Raw genomic sequence first — 21,036 nt, 5'->3', positions numbered from 1 at the left:
TTGATTCTATCCCTAACCCTAACCCTAACCCTAACCCTCACTTCTACGAAACCTAACCCTAACAACCTAACTCTAACCTTAACACTATCCTGAAATGCTCTCGATTCTAATCCTGACCCTAATAACCCTAACCCTAACCCTAAGCTTAAATATAGTGGATTCTAACCATAACTCTAACCCTAATGTGCTGGATTCTAAGTCTAACACTAAATCGTCAATCTCAACACTAAGCCTAACCCTAAATGCACTCGACTGTAACCCAAAAGGCAATCCTGACCCTAAGCCTAACCCTAAACCTCGATTCTACCAACACAAACCTTAACCCTAATACTAACCCTACTCCTACGCCTACCCCTAAATGCACTCTAAGCGATACCCTGATGGAAAGCAGCCCACTAAAAATGTGCCTGATTCTAACCCAACCCTAACCCTAAGCCTAACCTTAAGCCTAACCCTCGATTCTACGAAAGCGAACGCTAAACCTAACTCTAACCCTAGCACTATCCTTAAATGCTCTCGATTTTAACCCTGACCCTCAACCTAACCCTAACCCTAAAGCTAACCCTAAATGCACTGAATTCTAAGCCTAACTCTAACCCTAAATGTGCTCGATTCAAACCCTCGCACTAAATTGTCAATTTGAACACTGACGCAAAGCCTAAATACACTCGATTCTGATCCAAAATGCAATCCTGACCCTAAGCCTAAACCTAAACCTTGATTCTACCAACACAAACCTTAACACCTATTCTAACCCTATCCCATCCACTAGCCCTAAAAGCACTTTAACCCTAAACCTCACCCTAACGCTAACACTAAAACTGTGCTTGATTCTAACCCTCACCCTCACCCTAAGGCTAACCCGAAGCCTAACCCTCGATTCTACGAAAGCTAACCCTAAACCTAACTCTAACCCTAGCACTATCCTTAAATGCTCTCGATTCTAACCCTGACCCTAAACCTAACCCTAACCCTAACCCTAAATGCACTGAATTCTAATCATAACTCTATCCCTAAATGTGCCTGATTCTAACGCTATAACTAAATCATCATTTTCAATACTAACCCTAAGCCCAAATGCTCTGAATTATGACCCAAAATGCTCTCCTGACCCTAAGCCTAAACCAAAACCTCGATTCTACCAACACAATCCCTAACCCGAATCCTAACCCAACTCCTCCCCTACCCCTAAATGCACTCAAACCCTGACCCTAACCCCAACCCTAACGCTAAAAATGCTCCTGATTCTAACCCTAATCCTAACCCTAACCCTCACCCTAACACTGACCCTCGATTCGACGAAAGCTAACCCTATACCTAACTCTAACCCTAACACTATCCTTAAATGCACTCGATTCTAACCCTCACCCTAAACATAAACCACACCCTATCCCTAATGCTAACCCTAAATGCACTGGATTCTAACCATAACTCTAACCCTAATGTGCTCGATTATAACCCTAACACTAAATCGTCAATCTCAACACTAAGCCTAACCGTAACTGCACTCGACTCTAACCCAAAAGGCAATCCTGACCCTAAGCCTAACCCTAAACCTCGATTCTACCAACACAAACCCTAACCCTAATCCCAGCCCTACTCCTATCCCTACCTCTATATGCACTCTAACCCTAACCCTGACCCAAACCCTAACACTAAAAATGCGCTTGATTCTATCCCTAACCCTAACCCTAACCCTAAACCTCAATTCTACGAAACCTAACCCTAAACCTAACTCTAATCCTAACACTATCCTGAAATGCTCTCGATTCTAATCCTGACCCTAATAACCTTAACCCAAACCCTAAGCTTAAATATAGTGGATTCTAACCATAACTCTAACGCTAATGTGCTCGATTCTAAGTCTAACACTAAATCGTCAATCTCAACACTAACCCTAACTGTAAATGCACTCAGTTGTAACCCAAAAGGCATCCTCACCCTACGCCTAACCCTAAACTTCGATTCTACCAACACAAACCATAACGTTAATCCTAACCCTAACCTTACCCCTACCCCTAAATGCACTCTAACCCTACCCCGACCCCTTACACTAACCATAAGCCTAACGAATTCTAACCAAAATTATAACCCTAAATGTGCTCGATTCTAACCCAAACACTAAATCGTCAATTTCAACACTATCCCTAACCCTAAATGCACTCGACTCTAACCCAAAATCCATTCCTGACCCTAAGCCTAACCCTAAACCTCGATTCTACCAACACAAACCTTAACCCTAATACTAACCCTACTCCTACGCCTACCCATAAATACACTCTGAGCCATACCCTGATGAAAAGCAGACCACTAAAAATGTGCTTCATTCTAACCCTAACCCTCACCCTAAGCCTAACCTTAACCCTAACCCTCGATTCTAGGAAAGCGAACGCTAAACCTAACTCTAACCCTAGCACTATCCTTAAATGCTCTCGATTTTGACCCTGACCCTCAACCTAACCCTAAGCCTAACGCTAACCCTAAATGCACTGAATTCTAAGCATAACTCTAACCCTAAGTGTGCTCGATTTAAACCCTAACACTAAATCGTCAATTTGAACACTAACGCAAAGCCTAAATACACTGATTCTAACCCAAAAGGCAATCATGACCCTAAGCCTAACCCTAAACCTCGATTCTACGAACACAAACCTTAACACCTATCCTAACCCTATCCCATCCACTAGCCCTAAAAGCACTTTAACCCTAACCCTAACCCTAACGCTAACACTAAAACTGTGCTTCATTCTAACCCTAACCCTCACCCTAAGCCTAACCCGAAGCCTAACCCTCGATTCTACGAAAGCTAACCCTAAACCTAACTCTAACCCTAGCACTATCCTTAAATGCTCTCGATTCTAACCCTGACCCTAAACCTAACCCTAACCATAACTGTAACCCTAAATGCACTGAATTCTAATCATAACTCTATCCCTAAATGTGCCTGATTCTAACGCTATAACTAAATAATCAAGTTCAACACGAACCCTAAGCCCAAATGCTCTGAATTATGAACCAAAATGCTCTCCTGACCCTAAGCCTAACCCCAAACCTCGATTCTACCAACACAAACCCTAACCCTAATCCTAACCCAACTCCTCCCCTACCCCTAAATGCACTCAAACCCTGACCCTAACCCCAACCCTAACGGTAAAAATGCTCCTGAGGCTAAACTTAATGCTAACCCTAACCCTCACCCTAACACTGACCCTCGATTCGACGAAAGCTAACCCTAAACCTAACTCTAACCCTAGCACTATCCTTAAATGCTCTCGATTCTAACCCTGACCCTAAACCTAACCCTAACCCTAACCCTAAATGCACTGAATTCTAATCATAACTCTATCCCTAAATGTGCCTGATTCTAACGCTATAACTAAATCATCAATTTCAATACTAACCCTAAGCCCAAATGCTCTGAATTATGACCCAAAATGCTCTCCTGACCCTAAGCCTAACCCAAAACCTCGATTCTACCAACACAAACCCTAACCCGAATCCTAACCCAACTCCTCCCCTACCCCTAAATGCACTCAAACCCTGACCCCAACACCAACCCTAACGCTAAATATGCTCCTGATTCTAACCCTAATCCTAACCCTAACACTCACCCTAACACTGACCCTCGATTCTACGAAAGCTAACCCTATACCTAACTCTAACCCTAACACTATCCTTAAATGCACTCGATTCTAACCCTCACCCTGAACATAACCCTAACCCTATACCTAATGCTAAGCCTAAATGCACTGGATTCTAACCATAACTCTAACCCTAATGTGGTCGATTATAACCGTAACCCTAAATCGTCAATCTCAACAATAAGCCTAACCCTAAATGCACTCGACTCTAACCCTAAAGGCTACCCTGACCCTAAGCCTAACCCTAAACCTCGATTCTACCAACACAAACCCTAACCCTAATCCCAACCCTACTCCTATCCCTACCTCTATATGCACTCTAACCCTAACCCTGACCCAAACCCTAACACTAAAAATGCGCTTGATTCTATCCCTAACCCTAACCCTAACCCTAACCCTCACTTCTACGAAACCTAACCCTAAACCTAACTCTAACCTTAACACTATCCTGAAATGCTCTCGATTCTAATCCTGACCCTAATAACCCTAACCCTAACCCTAAGCTTAAATATAGTGGATTCTAACCATAACTCTAACCCTAATGTGCTGGATTCTAAGTCTAACACTAAATCGTCAATCTCAACACTAAGCCTAACCCTAAATGCACTCGATTGTAACCCAAAAGGCAAGCCTGACCCTAAGCCTAACCCTAAACCTCGATTCTACCAACACAAACCCTAACCCTAATCCCAACCCTACTCCTATCCCTATCTCTATATGCACTCTAACCCTAACCCTGACCTAACTCCTGACGCTAAAAATGCGCTTGATTCTATCCCTAACCCTAACCCTAACCCTAACCCTCAATTCTACGAAACCTAACCCTAAACCTAACTCTAATCCTAACACTATCCTGAAATGCTCTCGATTCTAATCCTGACCCTAATAACCTTAACAGAAACCCTAAGCTTAAATATAGTGGATTCTAACCATAACTCTAACCCTAATGTGCCCGATTCTATGTCTAACACTAAATCGTCAATCTCAACACTAACCCAAACTCTAAATGCACTCAGTTGTAACCCAAAAGGCAATCCTCACCCTACGCCTAACCCTAAACTTCGATTCTACCAACACAAACCCTAACCCTAATCCTAACCCTACCCCTACCCCTACCTCTAAATGCACTCTAACCCTACCCCTACCCCTTACACTAACGCTAACCCTAACGAATTCTAACCAAAACTCTAACCCTAAATGTGCTCGATTCTAACCAAACACTAAATCGTCAATTTAAACACTATCCCTAACCCTAAATGCACTCCACTCTAACCCAAAATCCATTCCTGACCCTAAGCCTAACCCGAAACCTCGATTCTACCAACACAAACCTTAACACTAATACTAACCCTACTCCTACGCCTACCCCTAAATGCACTCTAAGCCATACCCTGATGAAAAGCAGACCACTAAAAATGTGCCTGATTCTAACCCAACCCTAACCCTAAGCCTAACCTTAAGCCTAACCCTCGATTCTACGAAAGCGAACGCTAAACCTAACTCTAACCCTAGCACTATCCTTAAATGCTCTCGATTTTAACCCTGACCCTCAACCTAACCCTAACCCTAAAGCTAACCCTAAATGCACTGAATTCTAAGCCTAACTCTAACCCTAAATGTGCTCGATTCAAACCCTCGCACTAAATCGTCAATTTGAACACTAACGCAAAGCCTAAATACACTCGATTCTGATCCAAAATGCAATCCTGACCCTAAGCCTAAACCTAAACTTCGATTCTACCAACACAAACCTTAACACCTATTCTAACCCTATCCCATCCACTAGCCCTAAAAGCACTTTAACCCTAACCCTCACCCTAACGCTAACACTAAAACTGTGCTTGATTCTAACCCTAACCCTCACCCTAAGGCTAACCCGAAGCCTAACCCTCGATTCTACGAAAGCTAACCCTAAAGCTAACTCTAACCCTAGCACTATCCTTAAATGCTCTCGATTCTAACACTGACCGTAAACCTAACCCTAACCCTAACCCTAAATGCACTGAATTCTAATCATAACTCTATCCCTAAATGTGCCTGATTCTAACGCTATAACTAAATCATCAATTTCAATACTAACCCTAAGCCCAAATGCTCTGAATTATGACCCAAAATGCTCTCCTGACCCTAAGCCTAACCCAAAAACCTCGATTCTACCAACACAATCCCTAACCCGAATCCTAACCCAACTCCTCCCCTACCCCTAAATGCACTCAAACCCTGACCCTAACCCCAACCCTAACGCTAAAAATGCTCCTGATTCTAACCCTAATCCTAACCCTAACCCTCACCCTAACACTGACCCTCGATTCGACGAAAGCTAACCCTATACCTAACTCTAACCCTAACACTATCCTTAAATGCACTCGTTTCTAACCCTCACCCTAAATATAAACCAAACCCTATCCCTAATGCTAACACTAAATGCACTGGATTCTAACCATAACTCTAACCCTAATGTGCTCGATTATAACCCTAACACTAAATCGTCAATCTCAACACTAAGCCTAACCCTAAATGCACTCTACTGTAACCCAAAAGGCAATCCTGACCCTAAGCCTAACCCTAAACCTCTATTCTACCAACACAAACCCTAACCCTAATCCCAACCCTACTCCTATCCCTATCTCTATATGCACTCTAACCCTAACCCTGACCTAACTTCTGACGCTAAAAATGCGCTTGATTCTATCCCTAACCCTAACCCTAACCCTAACCCTCAATTCTACGAAACGTAACCCTAAACCTAACTCTAATCCTAACACTATCCTGAAATGCTCTCGATTCTAATCCTGACCCTCATAACCTTAACCCAAACCCTAAGCTTAAATATAGTGGATTCTAACCATAACTCTAACCCTAATGTGCTCGATTCTAAGTCTACCACTAAATCGTCAATCTGAACACTAACCGAAACTCTAAATGCTCTCAGTTGTAACCCAAAAGGCAATCCTCACCCTACGCCTAACCCTAAACTTCGATTCTACCAACACAAACCCTAACCCTAATCCTAACCCTACCCCTACCCCTACCCCTAAATGCACTCTAACCCTACCCCTACCCCTTACACTAACGCTAACCCTAACGAATTCTAACCAAAACTCTAACCCTAAATGTGCTCGATTCTAACCAAACACTAAATCGTCAATTTCAACACTATCCCTAACCCTAAATGCACTCGACTCTAACACAAAATCCATTCCTGACCCTAAGCCTAACCCTAAACCTCGATTCTACCAACACAAACCTTAACCCTAATACTAACCCTACTCCTACGCCTACCCCTAAATGCACTCTAAGCCATACCCTGATGAAAAGCAGACCACTAAAAATGTGCCTGGTTCTAACCCAACCCTAACCCTAAGCCTAACCTTAAGCCTAACCCTCGATTCTACAAAAACGAACGCTAAACCTAACTCTAACCCTAGCACTATCCTTAAATGCTCTCGATTTTAACCCTGACCCTCAACCTAACCCTAACCCTAAAGCTAACCCTAAATGCACTGAATTCTAAGCCTAACTCTAACCCTAAATGTGCTCGATTCAAACCCTCGCACTAAATCGTCAATTTGAACACTAACGCAAAGCCTAAATACACTCGATTCTGATCCAAAATGCAATCCTGACCGTAAGCCTAAACCTAAACCTCGATTCTACCAACACAAACCTTAACACCTATTCTAACCCTATCCCATCCACTAGCCCTAAAAGCACTTTAACCCTAACCCTCACCCTAACGCTAACACTAAAACTGTGCTTGATTCTAACCCTAACCCTCACCCTAAGGCTAACCCGAAGCCTAACCCTCGATTCTACGAAAGCTAACCCTAAACCTAACTCTAACCCTAGCACTATCCTTAAATGCTCTCGATTATAACCCTGACCCTAAACCAAACCCTAACCCTAACCCTAAATGCACTGAATTCTAATCATAACTCTATCCCTAAATGTGCCTGATTCTAACGCTATAACTAAATCATCAATTTCAATACTAACCCTAAGCCCAAATGCTCTGAATTATGACTCAAAATGCTCTCCTGACCCTAAGCCTAACCCAAAACCTCGATTCTACCAACACAATCCCTAATCCGAATCCTAACCCAACTTCTCCCCTACCCCTAAATGCACTCAAACCCTGACCCTAACCCCAACCCTAACGCTAAAAATGCTCCTGATTCTAACCCTAATCCTAACCCTAACCCTCACCCTAACACTGACCCTCGATTCGACGAAAGCTAACCCTATACCTAACTCTAACCCTAACACTATCCTTAAATGCACTCGATTCTAACCCTCACCCTAAACATAAACCAAACCCTATCCCTAATGCTAACCCTAAATGCACTGGATTCTAACCATAACTCTAACCCTAATGTGCTCGATTATAACCCTAACACTAAATCGTCAATCTCAACACTAAGCCTAACCCTAAATGCACTCTACTGTAACCCAAAAGGCAATCCTGACCCTAAGCCTAACCCTAAACCTCGATTCTACCAACACAAACCCTAACCCTAATCCCAACCCTACTCCTATCCCTATCTCTATATGCACTCTAACCCTAACCCTGACCTAACTCCTGACGCTAAAAATGCGCTTGATTCTATCCCTAACCCTAACCCTAACCCTAACCCTCAATTCTACGAAACCTAACCCTAAACCTAACTCTAATCCTAACACTATCCTGAAATGCTCTCGATTCTAATCCTGACCCTCATAACCTTAACCCAAACCCTAAGCTTAAATATAGTGGATTCTAACCATAACTCTAACCCTAATGTGCTCGATTCTAAGTCTAACACGAAATCGTCAATCTGAACACTAACCGAAACTCTAAATGCTCTCAGTTGTAACCCAAAAGGCAATCCTCACCCTACGCCTAACCCTAAACTTCGACTCTACCAACACAAACCCTAACCCTAATCCTACCCCTACCCCTACCCCTACCCCTAAATGCACTCTAACCCTACCCCTACCCCTTACACTAACGCTAACCCTAACGAATTCTAACCAAAACTCTAACCCTAAATGTGCTCGATTCTAACCAAACACTAAATCGTCAATTTCAACACTATCCCTAACCCTAAATGCACTCGACTCTAACCCAAAATCCATTCCTGACCCTAAGCCTAACCCTAAACCTCGATTCTACCAACACAAACCTTAACCCTAATACTAACCCTACTCCTACGCCTACCCCTAAATGCACTCTAAGCCATACCCTGATGAAAAGCAGACCACTAAAAATGTGCCTGGTTCTAACCCAACCCTAACCCTAAGCCTAACCTTAAGCCTAACCCTCGATTCTACGAAAACGAACGCTAAACCTAACTCTAACCCTATCACTATCCTTAAATGCTCTCGATTTTAACCCTGACCCTCAACCTAACCCTAACCCTAAAGCTAACCCTAAATGCACTGAATTCTAAGCCTAACTCTAACCCTAAATGTCCTCGATTCAAACCCTCGCACTAAATCGTCAATTTGAACACTAACGCAAAGCCTAAATACACTCGATTCTGATCCAAAATGCAATCCTGACCGTAAGCCTAAACCTAAACCTCGATTCTACCAACACAAACCTTAACACCTATTCTAACCCTATCCCATCCACTAGCCCTAAAAGCACTTTAACCCTAACCCTCACCCTAACGCTAACACTAAAACTGTGCTTGATTCTAACAATTACCCTCACCCTAAGGCTAACCCGAAGCCTAACCCTCGATTCTACGAAAGCTAACCCTAAACCTAACTCTAACCCTAGCACTATCCTTAAATGCTCTCGATTCTAACCCTGACCCTAAACCTAACCCTAACCCTAACCTTAAATGCACTGAATTCTAATCATAACTCTATCCCTAAATGTGCCTGATTCTAACGCTATAACTAAATCATCAATTTCAATACTAACCCTAAGCCCAAATGCTCTGAATTATGACCCAAAATGCTCTCCTGACCCTAAGCCTAACCCAAAACCTCGATTCTACCAACACAATCCCTAACCCGAATCCTAACCCAACTCCTCCCCTACCCCTAAATGCACTCAAACCCTGACCCTCACCCCAACCCTAACTCTAAAAATGCTCCTGATTCTAACCCTAATCCTAACCCTAACCCTCACCCTAACACTGACCCTCGATTCGACGAAAGCTAACCCTATACCTAACTCTAACCCTAACACTATCCTTAAATGCACTCGATTCTAACCCTCACCCTAAACATAAACCAAACCCTATCCCTAATGGTAACCCTAAATGCACTGGATTCTAACCATAACTCTAACCCTAATGTGCTCGATTATAACCCTAACACTAAATCGTCAATCTCAACACTAAGCCTAACCCTAAATGCACTCTACTGTAACCCAAAAGGCAATCCTGACCCTAAGCCTAACCCTAAACCTCGATTCTACCAACACAAACCCTAACCCTAATCCCAACCCTACTCCTATCCCTATCTCTATATGCACTCTAACCCTAACCCTGACCTAACTCCTGACGCTAAAAATGCGCTTGATTCTATCCCTAACCCTAACCCTAACCCTAACCCTCAATTCTACGAAACCTAACCCTAAACCTAACTCTAATCCTAACACTATCCTGAAATGCTCTCGATTCTAATCCTGACCCTAATAACCTTAACCCAAACCCTAAGCTTAAATATAGTGGATTCTAACCATAACTCTAACCCTAATGTGCTCGATTCTAAGTCTAACACTAAATCGTCAATCTGAACACTAACCGAAACTCTAAATGCTCTCAGTTGTAACCCAAAAGGCAATTCTCACCCTACGCCTAACCCTAAACTTCGATTCTACCAACAGAAACCTTAACCCTAATCCTACCCCTACCCCTACCCCTACCCCTACCCCTAAATGCACTCTAACCCTACCCCTACCCCTTACACTAACGCTAACCCTAACGAATTCTAACCAAAACTCTAACCCTAAATGTGCTCGATTCTAACCAAACACTAAATCGTCAATTTCAACACTATCCCTAACCCTAAATGCACTCGACTCTAACCCAAAATCCATTCCTGACCCTAAGCCTAACCCTAAACCTCGATTCTACCAACACAAACCTTAACCCTAATCCTAACCCTACTCCTACGCCTACCCCTAAATGCACTCTAAGCCATACCCTGATGAAAAGCAGACCACTAAAAATGTGCCTGATTCTAACCCAACCCTAACCCTAAGCCTAACCTTAAGCCTAACCCTCGATTCTACCAAAGCGAACGCTAAACCTAACTCTAACCCTAGCACTATCCTTAAATGCTCTCGATTTTAACCCTGACCCTCAACCTAACCCTAACCCTAAAGCTAACCCTAAATGCACTGAATACTAAGCCTAACTCTAACAATAAATGTGCTCGATTCAAACCCTCGCACTAAATCGTCAATTTGAACACTAACGCAAAGCCTAAATACACTCGATTCTGATCCAAAATGCAATCCTGACCGTAAGCCTAAACCTAAACCTCGATTCTACCAACACAAACCTTAACACCTATTCTAACCCTATCCCATCCACTACCCTAAAAGCACTTTAACCCTAACCCTCACCCTAACGCTAACACTAAAACTGTGCTTGATTCTAACCCTAACCCTCACCCTAAGCCTAACCCCAAGCCTAACCCTCGATTCTAAGAAAGCTAACCCTAAACCTAACTCTAACCCTAGCACTATCCTTAAATGCTCTCGATTCTAACCCTGACCCTAAACCTAACCCTAACCCTAACCCTAAATGCACTGAATTCTAATCATAACTCTATCCCTAAATGTGCCTGATTCTAACGCTATAACTAAATCATCAATTTCAATACTAACCCTAAGCCCAAATGCTCTGAATTATGACCCAAAATGCTCTCCTGACCCTAAGCCTAACCCAAAACCTCGATTCTACCGACACAAACCCTAACCCGAATCCTAACCCAACTCCTCCCTTACCCCTAAATGCACTCAAACCCTGACCCCAACACCAACCCTAACGCTAAATATGCTCCTGATTCTACTCCTAATCCTAACCCTAACCCTCACCCTAACACTGACCGTCGATTCTACGAAAGCTAACCCTATACCTAACTCTAACCCTAACACTATCCTTAAATGCACTCGATTCTAACCCTCACCCTGAACATAACCCTAACCCTAACCCTAATCCTAACCCTAAATGCACTGGATTCTAACCATAACTCTAACCCTAATGTGCTCGATTATAACCCTAACACTAAATCGTCAATCTCAACACTAACCCTAACGTTATATGCACTCGATTCTAACCCAAAAGACAATCCTGACCCTAAGCCTAAACCTAAACCTCGATCTACCAACACAAACCTTAACACCTATTCTAACCCTATCCCATCCACTAGCCCTAAAAGCACTTTAACCCTAACCCTCACCCTAACGCTAACACTAAAACTGTGCTTCATTCTAACCCTAACCCTCACCCTAAGCCTAACCCTAAGCCTAACCCTCGATTCTACGAAAGCTAACCCTAAACCTAAGTCTAACCCTAGCACTATCCTTAAATGCTCTCGATTCTAACCCTGACCCTAAACCTCACCCTAACCCTAACCCTAACCCTAAATGCACTGAATTCTAATCATAACTCTATCCCTAAATGTGCCTGATTCTAACGCTATAACTAAATCATCAATTTCAACACGAACCCTAAGCCGAAATGCTCTGAATTATGACCCAAAATGCTCTCCTGACCCTAAGCCTAACCCAAAACCTCGAATCTACCAACACAAACCCTAACCCGAATCCTAACCCAACTCCTCCCCTACCCCTAAATGCACTCAAACCCTGACCCCAACACCAACCCTAACGCTAAATATGCTCCTGATTCTAACCCTAATCCTAACCCTAACCCTCACCCTAACACTGACCGTCGATTCTACGAAAGCTAACCCTATACCTAACTCTAACCCTAACACTATCCTTAAAAGCACTCGATTCTAACCCTCACCCTGAACATTACCCTAACCCTAACCCTAATCCTAACCCTAAATGCACTGGATTCTAACCATAACTCTAACCCTAATGTGCTCGATTATAACCCTAACACTAAATCGTCAATCTCAACACTAACCCTAACCTTAGATGCACTCGATTCTAACCCAAAAGGCAATCCTGACCCTAAGCCTAAACCTAAACCTCGATCTACCAACACAAACCTTAACACCTATTCTAACCCTATCCCATCCACTAGCCCTAAAAGCACTTTAACCCTAACCGTCACCCTAACGCTAACACTAAAACTGTGCTTCATTCTAACCCTAACCCTCACCATAAGCCTAACCCTAAGCCTAACCCTGGATTCTACGAAAGCTAACCCTAAACCTAAGTCTAACCCTAGCACTATCCTTAAATGCTCTCGATTCTAACCCTGACCCTAAACCTAACCCTAACCCTAACCCTAACCCTAAATGCACTGAATTCTAATCATAACTCTATCCCTAAATGTGCCTGATTCGAACGCTATAACTAAATCATCAATTTCAACACGAACCCTAAGCCCAAATGCTCTAAATTATGACCCAAAATGCTCTCCTGACCCTAAGTCTAACCCAAAACCTCGAATCTACCAACACAAACCCTAACCCTAATCCTAACCCAACTCCTCCCCTCCCCCTAAATGAACTCAAACCCTGACCCTAACCCCAACCCTAACGCTAAAAATGCTCCCGATTCTAACCCTAATCCTAACCCTAACCCTCACCCTAACACTGACCCTCGATTCGACGAAAGCTAACCCTATACCTAACTCTAACCCTAACACTATCCTTAAATGCACTCGATTCTAACCCTCACCCTAAACATAAACCAAACCCTATCCCTAATGCTAACCCTAAATGCACTGGATTCTAACCATAACTCTAACCCTAATGTGCTCGATTATAACCCTAACACTAAATCGTCAATCTCAACACTAAGCCTAACCCTAAATGCACTCGAGTCTAACCCAAAAGGCAATCCTGACCCTAAGCCTAACCCTAAACCTCGATTCTACCAACACAAACCCTAACCCTAATCCCAACCCTACTCCTTTCCCTATCTCTATATGCACTCTAACCCTAACCCTGACCTAACTCCTGACGCTAAAAATGCGCTTGATTCTATCCCTAACCCTAACCCTAACCCTAACCCTCAATTCTACGAAACCTAACCCTAAACCTAACTCTAATCCTAACACTATCCTGAAATGCTCTCGATTCTAATCCTGACCCTAATAACCTTAACCCAAACCCTAAGCTTAAATATAGTGGATTCTAACCATAACTCTAACCCTAATGTGCTCGATTCTAAGTCTAACACTAAATCGTCAATCTCAACATTAACCCAAACTCTAAATGCACTCAGTTGTAACCCAAAAGGCAATCCTCACCCTACGCCTAACCCTAAACTTCGATTCTACCAACACAAACCCTAACCCTAATCCTACCCCTACCCCTACCCCTACCCCTAAATGCACTCTAACCCTACCCCTACCCCTTACACTAACGCTAACCCTAACGAATTCTAACCAAAACTCTAACCCTAAATGTGCTCGATTCTAACCAAACACTAAATCGTCAATTTCAACACTATCCCTAACCCTAAATGCACTCGACTCTAACCCAAAATCCATTCCTGACCCTAAGCCTAACCCTAAACCTCGATTCTACCAACACAGACCTTAACCCTAATACTAACCCTACTCCTACGCCTACCCCTAAATGCACTCTAAGCCATACCCTGATGAAAAGCAGACCACTAAAAATGTGCCTGATTCTAACCCAACCCTAACCCTAAGCCTAACCTTAAGCCTAACCCTCGATTCTACGAAAGCGAACGCTAAACCTAACTCTAACCCTAGCACTATCCTTAAATGCTCTCGATTTTAACCCTGACCCTCAACCTAACCCTAACCCTAAAGCTAACCCTAAATGCACTGAATTCTAAGCATAACTCTAACCCTAAATGTGCTCGATTCAAACCCTAACACTAAATCGTCAATTTGAACACTAACGCAAAGCCTAAATACACTCGATTCTGATGCAAAATGCAATCCTGACCCTAAACCTAAACCTAAACCTCGATTCTACCAACACAAACCTTAACACCTATTCTAATCCTATCCCATCCACTAGCCCTAAAAGCACTTTAACCCTAACCCTCACCCTAACGCTAACACTAAAACTGTGCTTGATTCTAACCCTAACCCTCACCCTAAGCCTAACACCAAGCCTAACCCTCGATTCTACGAAAGCTAACCCTAAACCTAACTCTAACCCTAGCACTATCCTTAAATGCTCTCGATTCTAACCCTGACCCTAAACCTAACCCTAACCCTAACCCTAAATGCACTGAATTCTAATCATAACACTATCCCTAAATGTGCCTGATTCTAACGCTATAACTAAATCATCAATTTCAATACTAACCCTAAGCCCAAATGCTCTGAATTATGACCCAAAATGCTCTCCTGACCCTAAGCCTAACCCAAAACCTCGATTCTACCAACACAAACCCTAACCCGAATCCTAACCCAACTCCTCCCCTACCCCTAAATGCACTCAAACCCTGACCCCAACACCAACCCGAACGCTAAATATGCTCCTGATTCTAACCCTAATCCTAACCCTAACCCTCACCCTAACACTGACCCTCGATTCTACGAAAGCTAACCCTATACCTAACTCTAACCCTAACACTATCCTTAAAAGCACTCGATTCTAACCCTCACCCTGAACATTACCCTAACCCTAACCCTAATCCTAACCCTAAATGCACTGGATTCTAACCATAACTCTAACCCTAATGTGCTCGATTATAACCCTAACACTAAATCGTCAATCTCAACACTAACCCTAACCTTATATGCACTCGATTCTAACCCAAAAGGCAATCCTGACCCCAAGCCTAAACCTAAACCTCGATCTACCAACACAAACCTTAACACCTATTCTAACCCTATCCCATCCACTAGCCCTAAAAGCACTTTAACCCTAACCGTCACCCTAACGCTAACACTAAAACTGTGCTTCATTCTAACCCTAACCCTCACCCTAAGCCTAACCCTAAGCCTAACCCTGGATTCTACGAAAGCTAACCCTAAACCTAAGTCTAACCCTAGCACTATCCTTAAATGCTCTCGATTCTAACCCTGACCCTAAACCTAACCCTAACCCTAACCCTAACCCTAAATGCACTGAATTCTAATCATAACTCTATCCCTAAATGTGCCTGATTCTAACGCTATAACTAAATCATCAATTTCAACACGAACCCTAAGCCCAAATGCTCTAAATTATGACCCAAAATGCTCTCCTGACCCTAAGTCTAACCCAAAACCTCGAATCTACCAACACAAACCCTAACCCTAATCCTAACCCAACTCCTCCCCTCCCCCTAAATGAACTCAAACCCTGACCCTAACCCCAACCCTAAGGCTAAAAATGCTCCCGATTCTAACCCTAATCCTAACCCTAACCCTCACCCTAACACTGACCCTCGATTCGACGAAAGCTAACCCTATACCTAACTCTAACCCTAACACTATCCTTAAATGCACTCGATTCTAACCCTCACCCTAAACATAAACCAAACCCTATCCCTAATGCTAACACTAAATGCACTGGATTCTAACCATAACTCTAACCCTAATGTGCTCGATTATAACCCTAACCCTAAATCGTCAATCTCAACACTAAGCCTAACCCTAAATGCACTCGACTCTAACCCAAAAGGCAATCCTGACCCTAAGCCTAACCCTAAACCTCGATTCTACCAACACAAACCCTAACCCTAATCCCAACCCTACTCCTATCCCTATCTCTATATGCACTCTAACCCTAACCCTGACCTAACTCCTGACGGTTGATTCTATCCCTAACCCTAACCCTAACCCTAACCCTCAATTCTACGAAACCTAACCCTAAACCTAACTCTAATCCTAACACTATCCTGAAATGCTCTCGATTCTAATCCTGACCCTAATAACCTTAACCCAAACCCTAAGCTTAAATATAGTGGATTCTAACCATAACTCTAACCCTAATGTGCTCGATTCTAAGTCTAACACTAAATCGTCAATCTCAACATTAACCCAAACTCTAAATGCACTCAGTTGTAACCCAAAAGGCAATCCTCACCCTACGCCTAACCCTAAACTTCGATTCTACCAACACAAACCCTAACCCTAATCCTACCCCTACCCCTACCCCTACCCCTACCCCTAAATGCACTCTAACCCTACCCCTACCCCTTACACTAACGCTAACCCTAACGAATTCTAACCAAAACTCTAACCCTAAATGTGCTCGATTCTAACCAAACACTAAATCGTCAATTTCAACACTATCCCTAACCCTAAATGCACTCGACTCTAACCCAAAATCCATTCCTGACCCTAAGCCTAACCCTAAACCTCGATTCTACCAACACAGACCTTAACCCTAATACTAACCCTACTCCTACGCCTACCCCTAAATGCACTCTAAGCCATACCCTGATGAAAAGCAGACCCTTAAAAATGTGCCTGATTCTAACCCAACCCTCACCCTAAGCCTAACCTTAAGCCTAACCCTCGATTCTACGAAAGCCAACGCTAAACCTAACTCTAACCCTAGCACTATCCTTAAATGCTCTCGATTTTAACCCTGACCCTCAACCTAACCCTAACCCTAAAGCTAACCCTAAATGCACTGAATTCTAAGCATAACTCTAACCCTAAATGTGCTCGATTCAAACCCTAACACTAAATCGTCAATTTGAACACTAACGCAAAGCCTAAATACACTCGATTCTGATCCAAAATGCAATCCTGACCCTAAGCCTAAACCTAAACCTCGATTCTACCAACACAAACCTTAACACCTATCCTAACCCTATCCCATCCACTACCCTAAAAGCACTTTAACCCTCACCCTCACCCTAACGCTAACACTAAAACTGTGCTTGATTCTAACCCTAACCCTCACACTAAGCCTAACACCAAGCCTAACCCTCGCTTCTACGAAAGCTAACCCTAAACCTAACTCTAACCCTAGCACTATCCTTAAATGCTCTCGATTCTAACCCTGACCCTAAACCTAACCCTAACCCTAACCCTAACCCTAAATGCACTGAATTCTAATCATAACTCTATCCGTAAATGTGCCTGATTCTAACTCTATAACTAAATCATCAATTTCAACACGAACCCTAAGCCGAAATGCTCTGAATTATGACCCAAAATGCTCTCCTGACCCTAAGCCTAACCCAAAACCTCGAATCTACCAACACAAACCCTAACCCGAATCCTAACCAAACTCCTCCCCTACCCCTAAATGCACTCAAACCCTGACCCTAACCCCAACCCTAACGCTAAAAATGCTCCTGATTCTAACCCTAATCCTAACCGTAACCCTCACCCTAACACTGACCCTCGATTCGACGAAAGCTAACCCTATACCTAACTCTAACCCTAATACTATCCTTAAATGCACTCGATTCTAACCCTCACCCTAAACATAAACCAAACCCTATCCCTAATGCTAACCCTAAATGCACTGGATTCTAACCATAACTCTAACCCTAATGTGCTCGATTATAACCCTAACACTAAATCGTCTATCTCAACACTAAGCCTAACCCTAAATGCATTCGACTGTAACCCAAAAGGCAATCCTGACCCTAAGCCTAACCCTAAACCTCGATTCTACCAACACAAACCCTAACCCTAATAGCAACCCTACTCCTATCCCTATCTCTATATGCACTCTAGCCCTAACCCTGACCTAACTCCTGACGCTAAAAATGCGCTTGATTCTATCCCTAACCCTAACCCTCAATTCTACGAAACCTAACCCTAAACCTAACTCTAATCCTAGCACTATCCTGAAATGCTCTCGATTCTAATCCTGACCCTAATAACCTTAACCCAAACCCTAAGCTTAAATATAGTGGATTCTAACCATAACTCTAACCCTAATGTGCTCGATTCTAAGTCTACCACTAAATCGTCAATCTGAACACTAACCCAAACTCTAAATGCACTCAGTTGTAACCCAAAAGGCAATCCTCACCCTACGCCTAACCCTAAACTTCGATTCTACCAACACAAACCCTAACCCTAATCCTACCCCTACCCCTACCCCTACCCCTAAATGCACTCTAACCCTAACCCTACCCCTTACACTAACGCTAACCCTAACGAATTCTAACCAAAACTCTAACCCTAAATGTGCTCGATTCTAACCAAACACTAAATCGTCAATTTCAACACTATCCCTAACCCTAAATGCACTCGACTCTAACCCAAAATCCATTCCTGACCCTAAGCCTAACCCTAAACCTCGATTCTACCAACACAGACCTTAATCCTAATACTAACCCTACTCCTACGCCTACCCCTAAATGCACTCTAAGCCATACCCTGATGAAAAGCAGACCCTTAAAAATGTGCCTGATTCTAACCCAACCCTCACCCTAAGCCTAACCTTAAGCCTAACCCTCGATTCTACGAAAGCGAACGCTAAACCTAACTCTAACCCTAGCACTATCCTTAAATGCTCTCGATTTTAACCCTGACCCTCAACCTAACCCTAACCATAAAGCTAACCGTAAATGCACTGAATTCTAAGCATAACTCTAACCCTAAATGTGCTCGATTCAAACCCTAACACTAAATCGTCAATTTGAACACTAACGCAAAGCCTAAATACACTCGATTCTGATCCAAAATGCAATCCTGACCCTAAGCCTAAACCTAAACCTCGATTCTACCAACACAAACCTTAACACCTATTCTAACCCTATCCCATCCACTAGCCCTAAAAGCACTTTAACCCTAAACCTCACCCTAACGCTAACACTAAAACTGTGCTTGATTCTAACCCTAACCCTCACCCTAAGCTTAACACCAAGCCTAACCCTCGATTCTACGAAAGATAACCCTAAACCTAACTCTAACAATAGCACTATCCTTAAATGCTCTCGATTCTAACCCTGACCCTAATAACCTTAACCCAAACCCTAAGCTTAAATATAGTGGATTCTAACCATAACTCTAACCCTAATGTGCTCGATTCTAAGTCTAACACTAAATCGTCAATCTCAAAACTAACCCAAACTCTAAATGCACTCAGTTGTAACCCAAAAGGCAATCCTCACCCTACGCCTAAGCCTAAACTTCGATTCTACCAACACAAACCCTAACCCTAATCCTACCCCTACCCCTACCCCTACCCCTAAATGCACTCTAACCCTACCCCTACCCCTTACACTAACGCTAACCCTAACGAATTCTAACCAAAACTCTAACCCTAAATGTGCTCGATTCTAACCAAACACTAAATCGTCAATTTCAACACTATCCCAAACCCTAAATGCACTCGACTCTAACCCAAAATCCATTCCTGACCCTAAGCCTAACCCTAAACCTCGATTCTACCAACACAAACCCTAACCCTAATCCCAACCCTACTCCTATCCCTATCTCTATATGCACTCTAACCCTAACCCTGACCTAACTCCTGACGCTTGATTCTATCCCTAACCCTAACCCTAACCCTAACCCTCAATTCTACGAAACCTAACCCTAAACCTAACTCTAATCCTAACACTATCCTGAAATGCTCTCGATTCTAATCCTGACCCTAATAACCTTAACCCAAACCCTAAGCTTAAATATAGTGGATTCTAACCATAACTCTAACCCTAATGTGCTCGATTCTAAGTCTAACACTAAATCGTCAATCTCAACATTAACCCAAACTCTAAATGCACTCAGTTATAACCCATAAGGCAATCCTCACCCTACGCCTAACCCTAAACTTCGATTCTACCAACACAAACCCTAACCCTAATCCTACCCCTACCCCTACCCCTACCCCTAAATGCACTCTAACCCTACCCCTACCCCTTACACTAACGCTAACCCTAACGAATTCTAACCAAAACTCTAACCCTAAATGTGCTCGATTCTAACCAAACACTAAATCGTCAATTTCAACACTATCCCTAACCCTAAATGCACTCGACTCTAACCCAAAATCCATTCCTGACCCTAAGCCTAACCCTAAACCTCGATTCTACCAACACAGACCTTAACCCTAATACTAACCCTACTCCTACGCCTACCCCTAAATGCACTCTAAGCCATACCCTGATGAAAAGCAGACCACTAAAAATGTGCCTGATTCTAACCCAACCCTAACCCTAAGCCTAACCTTAAGCCTAACCCTCGATTCTACGAAAGCCAACGCTAAACCTAACTCTAACCCTAGCACTATCCTTAAATGCTCTCGATTTTAACCCTGACCCTCAACCTAACCCTAACCCTAAAGCTAACCCTAAATGCACTGAATTCTAAGCATAACTCTAACCCTAAATGTGCTCGATTCAAACCCTAACACTAAA

The sequence above is a fragment of the Notamacropus eugenii genome, chromosome 2 (assembly GCF_028372415.1).
Source record: "Notamacropus eugenii isolate mMacEug1 chromosome 2, mMacEug1.pri_v2, whole genome shotgun sequence".
Taxonomy (NCBI): domain Eukaryota; kingdom Metazoa; phylum Chordata; class Mammalia; order Diprotodontia; family Macropodidae; genus Notamacropus; species Notamacropus eugenii.
The sequence above is the reverse complement of the archived record's forward strand: the minus strand, read 5'-3'. Positions refer to the sequence as shown.